Genomic DNA, 6000 nt, shown 5'->3' on the forward strand with positions numbered 1-6000 from the left:
TTAAATATTCCGAAGATAATATTTATCTCAATTACACGGATTCGCTCGTTAAACTGTTTCAAATAAGGAAATTTGATTGTCATATATCAGATGACATATTGAAAACACTGTATCAAGTGTCAATGAAATTCTTCATAAACGCTAAAGTTTGCATCATATATTGAAAATTGTTGTTGACGTACTGAATATATATGAAATACATATTGAAAATATTGTATTAAATATTAAGGAACTGTTAACATCTGCGTAAGCCACTGATTTAATTTAATGTTATTCTTTCAAAATAGCAGAATCCAAATTAATTCTTCGTCCTATTTAATATTATAGAGCAGGTCTTAACAAATACAAATAAATTGATCGTAAAATGTACCAGCTAGGTTAGAGTAATATCTAAATCTCTAGTATAAAAGGGATAATTAAGACTAAAAATAAATAAGCAGAACCATAAAGTGAGGGTATAAAAAAGTCAGGATATTAATGACCATCAAGAGATTTTCTTGTACTCTCGTATAATATATAGTGTAATTAAAATGAACGGGCCTTGTTAGCTCTTAAACATTGCGAAGAGAATCTTCATCTTAATTACGAGGATTTGCTTGTTAAACTTTTTGAAATAGAGTTGCAATTTTAATTAATTATATATTAGTTAATATATTGAGAATATTATATAATATATCAAGGAAATTCTTCAAAAATATTAACGCCTCTGTAAAACAATGATTTAATTAGATATTCTACTTTCATCACTGTAAAATCAAATTATTACTTAATAAATTTCCTTTAACGCTGCTTCTTGTTATTAGGAGCGGAAAAAAACACCAACAAATTAAACAGATAAGTTTTAGGAAAAAGTAAAAGTATATTTGAAGGTCATCTTAGCCCGAGGTTAATAAAAACAGAGTTGTTGTTTAATAAATAGTCTTGAGCTGGTAAAGGATAAATATATAAACTAAACCGTTGTGTAGTAGATGAAAATCAGTTTTCCAGTTCAGTAAGGTTAGATTAATATTAAAATTTTTGGTATAAAAGGAGATAATAATCTCTAAAAATAAACAATCCGAACCATAAAGAAAGGTTATATAAAAGTCAGGATATTAATGACCATCAAGAAATTTTTTGTACTCTTGTACGATACATAGTGTAATTATAAAAATGCGTCTTATTGCCCCTTAAAGGTTACGAAGATAAGTTTAATCTCAATTACAAGGAATTACTTATTATACTTTTTGAAGTAGAATAAAATATTATATTAAATGTTAACGAAATTCTTCAAAAATGTTAACGCCTGCGTAATACAATGATCTAATTAGATTTTCTACATTCAACATTGCAGAATCGAAATTATTGTTTCCTATTAAATATTATAATGCAGATATGTAACAAATACAAATAAATTAATTTTGAAATACACCAGTAAGGTTAGATTAATATCCAAATGCCTGGTATAAAAGAGGTACTTATGTCAAAAAGTAAATAACTAGAACGATAAAAAAGAGAATCATTGTCAGGATATATTAATGACCGTTAGCCCGAGGTTAATAAAAAACTGGTAAAGGATAAATATAGTAACTAAACCGTTGCGTAGTAAATGAAAATCAATTTTCCTGTTCAGTAAGGTTACATTAATATTAAAATTTTTGGTATAAAAGAGATAATAATCTCTAAAAATAAACAACCCGAACCATAAAGAAAGGTTATATAAAAATCAGGATATTAATGACCATCAAGAAATTTTTTGTACTCTTGTACGATATATAGTGTAATTATAAAAATGCGTCTTATTGCCCCGTAAACGTTACGAAGATAAGTTTAATCTCAATTACAAGGAATTACTTATTATACTTTTTGAAGCAGAATAAAATATTATATTAAATGTTAACGAAATTCTTCAAGTATGTTAACGCCTGCGTAATACAATGATTTAATTAGATTTTCTACATTCAACATTGCAGAATCGAAATTATTGTTTCCTATTAAATATTATAATGCAGATATGTAACAAATACAAATAAATTAATTTTTAAATACACCAGTAAGGTTAGATTAATATCCAAATGCCTGGTATAAAAGAGGTACTTATGTCAAAAAGTAAATAACTAGAACCATAAAAAAGAGAATCATTGTCAGGACATATTAATGACCGTTAGCCCGAGGTTAATAAAAAACTGGTAAAGGATAAATATACTAACTAAACCGTTGCGTAGTAAATGAAAATCAATTTTCCTGTTCAGTAAGGTTACATTAATATTAAAATTTTTGGTATAAAAGAGATAATAATCTCTAAAAATAAACAATCCGAACCATAAAGAAAGGTTATATAAAAGTCAGGATATTAATGACCATCAAGAAATTTTTTGTACTCTTGTACGATACATAGTGTAATTATAAAAATACGTCTTATTGCCCCTTAAACGTTACGAAGATAAGTTTAATCTCAATTACAAGGAATTACTTATTATACTTTTTGAAGTAGAAGAAAATATTATATTAAATGTTAACGAAATTCTTCAAGTATGTTAACGCCTGCGTAATACAATGATTTAATTAGATTTTCTACTTTCAACATTGTAGAATCGAAATTATTGTTTCCTCCTATTAAATATTGTAATGCAATAAGTTCTGGTACAAGAGAGGTATTTATGTCTAAAAGTAAATAAATAGAACCATAAAGAAGAGAATCATTGTCAGGATATATTAATGACCGTCAAGAGATTTTCTTGTACTTTTGTGTAATATATAGCGTAATTAAAAACAGTTGTTTTATTGCCTCTTAAACGTTCCGAAAATAACCTTCATCTCAATTACAGGGCCTTGCTGGTTACGCTTTTTGAATTAGAAGTGATGTATTGAAAATATTAAGGCCTGCATAATACGTTAATTTAAATAGATTTTCTCCTTTCGGCACTTTGTAATTGAAAATAATTCTTCTTCCTATTTAATAATACAGATGGGATATTTAACAAATGCAAATAAATTAATCTTAAGATGAACTGTTAGGTTAGACTAACATCCAAATTTTGGGATAAATGTAATAATTATTTTAAAAAATAATGGGATATTTAACAAATGCAAATAAATTAATCTTAAGATAACTTTAATAATCCTAAGATAACTGTTAAACTGATAACTGTTAATAACCTGATAAATGTAATAATTATGATTAAAAAAAAATAACCAAAATCATAAAGAAAGAGAATAGTCAAGGCATTAGTGATCATCAAGAGATTTTATTATACTCTTATACAATATATAGTACAATTAAAATGAACGGGTCTTGTTGGTTCTTAAATATTCTGAAGATAAACTTCATGTCAATCAGGACGATTGGCTTGTTAAACTTTTTCATAAAGAGCATTAAAATCGATCAATTACATATTGGTTGATATTTTCAAAATGTTGAATAAAATGTCGAGGAAATTCTTCAAAAATGTTAACGCCTGCGTAATACATTGATTAACTTTGATTTTCTTCTACTCTCAACAATAGAAAATATATTGATTGTTAGTTTCCTTTTATATATTATTGATCAATTTTTGAATTGGAGTGTTTAAAATTTAATTTAATTATTTACTCTGGAAGAAAAACAGAATAAAACTGCATACCTCAGTGCCAATTTGTTTATATTTTCCAGTTATAAAATATCATTAAAATATCTTTTAAAACTTATCAAATGTTATTAAAAACATAAAATATTTATAGAAGCATTATCAAAATTAATTTATTGATAAGACAGCATTTTCGCTTATAACGCAAACGACAATAGTTAAAAATAGGAAACCTGAATGGGACTAAAAATCATTGGTGGGGTAACGTCAAAAGAAAATCGATTTTCTTGGCCTCATAGGATCATACATTTAAGAATTTTCCTTTAACCGCTGGGTCTTGTTATTAGGAGCGGAAAAACTCATCAACAAATTAAATGGAGAGGTTTTAGGAAAAGGAAATAGTATATTTGAAGGTCATCTTAGCCCGAGCTTCATAAAAAACACAGTTGTTGTTGTTTAATAAATAGTCTTGATCTGGTAAAGGTTAAATATAGTAACTAAACCGTTGCGTAGTGGAAGAAAATCGGTTTTCCTATATAGCTGGTTCAAAACAGATCCAATTAAGTCGATTTATCCATTAATAAAATTGGCAGTTCTTCGTACGCTATTAGATAACGATCCATATCAATGTGATTGAGGTTTAGAACTGTATCGCATTGTACACATTTTAATTATTACTATTCCCTGTTTGTGACGCTGTAAATATAATAGAGAATGCAATGATATTATAAATCATATAAGTTTGCATATCATTTATATCAAAATCTATATTTTCTTCATAGGGAAACTCCTTTGAAAAAATTATGTAAATATTTATGTAAAGCATTACAACTAAGATAAACTATGAAATTATTTAACTCTATGTAAAAATAAAGGACGAAAAATACTAGTAAATATAAATAATATACTATTAATATTTAGAAATAATGAATTAAATGATTAATGTAATTAAAATAATTTTTTAAATTTATTGATGGATTTCTAAAAATATAAATGCATTTAATTTTTTTTATTTTACTCACGGTTTCTGTTATTTCTGATCCAAGTTCACTATATCTAACAATCACGACACATCTTCCGGACTTGTCACGGATTTTCGAGTTGTAGGCTTTAATGATCACAAAATGGATATGGCAGAAGGAGCCAAGCGTCAGGATCTCGCCAATATGGCTACCGACAGCACCCTGCCTGGTTCTGGATAATCGATAGATTTCTCCGAAATCTTCTACGCAGGACAGAATGGGAGAATTTTCCGTTCGTCCAGATTTTACCGCAATATTGTCGCTTGGATTTAACTTACCGTATTTGGACGCTATACGGAGTATATAGCACAGATATTTTGCTATTATTAACAACAATAAATCGCAATTTTTATTGATATTTGATATGTCTTTGATTCAGTGATATTTGAAGGTAATATATTTTAAACGATTCTGTATATTAATTATAATATTAATTTTAAAAACAGGACAAGTATCACTATTCATCCTTAATTTACAATTTTACTTAATATTTTACTTAATGTATTATTTTTTTCTGTCAGAAATTAACTATTAATAAAATTTTCTGACCTATATTTGAAGGGATATAATGAAAATAATGTATCATAAAATTTAAAAAAATCCAGTATGGCATTTAATAAAATTAACCCATTATGTCAATGAAGATATATTTAGAAGATTATATAAAATCGTAAAATTAAATGTATAATATTAGGAAGATTTATTGAGATTAAATTCCTTAATATGTGTAGACAAGACACAAGTATACAGTGTGTGTGGCATTATGTTATAAAGAAAGGCATTTTAGTTTACAACTCTTCGATAACAAGAAAGTTTTGTTATATTCTACAATGAAGCAAAAATTCTGTTCTCTGTCAAGAATGAAAACTTTTGAAATAAAAAACAATCGCTTATTATTTTTCCGACTATTTATTTTTTTTGACTTGACAAGGAAGAAAATGGATTATGGACTTTCACCCATTAAAACCCCCTTTTAGCTGATTTAAGGTTCTTTGATAATTCTGCTGTTATTTTACTGGAATTGAGACTTTCAGTTAGAAAATCAGTTTCTAGATACATTTGTTTCTTGAGTTTTGCGAAATTTGAAACAGTTTCATTTGAGAACGCGAGACAAAGTTAATGTCTATATTTGATTTCCAAAGAATATCGGATTGGATTAACATGTTAAATAGCAAGTATTTGATTGAGGTAGGAGGTCTGCTTGTTGTGTAAATAGGTGAGTGCGCCTTTGCTATACCGTCACCTTTTTGATAGTGTGAGAAGGTGTATTATCTTAATGAAAATCCAGACAATTATTCTTGTGAAAAATAGCTGCATGTATGCACAATATAACACTGAACAAATATAACTTTTTGTTAGTTTGGTCAGCACAAAGAAATTCATAATGAAAAAATCCATAATTTTTATGTATCATTGTGGTATGTTATAAAGAA

The 6000-nt window shown here is 27.0% G+C and overlaps 1 protein-coding gene across 3 annotated transcripts in view; it reads right to left on the reverse strand.

Annotated features, from left to right (window-relative positions):
- The window catches only part of Syt1 (Synaptotagmin 1), a 62275-nt gene extending 57567 nt beyond the window's left edge, over nt 1-4708 (reverse strand). For all 3 annotated transcript variants that reach the window (XM_076417788.1, XM_076417787.1, XM_076417786.1), the window contains exon 1: nt 4568-4708. The gene's annotated coding sequence lies outside the window, so the exon portion shown is untranslated. The remainder of the gene's footprint in view (nt 1-4567) is intronic.
- Between the last annotated feature and the right edge of the window lie 1292 nt (nt 4709-6000).

The sequence above is a fragment of the Rhynchophorus ferrugineus genome, unplaced genomic scaffold (genome assembly GCF_030347505.1).
Source record: "Rhynchophorus ferrugineus isolate W39M unplaced genomic scaffold, kcgeb_rfMv2 rfM11, whole genome shotgun sequence".
NCBI classification, from domain to species: Eukaryota; Metazoa; Arthropoda; class Insecta; order Coleoptera; family Curculionidae; genus Rhynchophorus; species Rhynchophorus ferrugineus.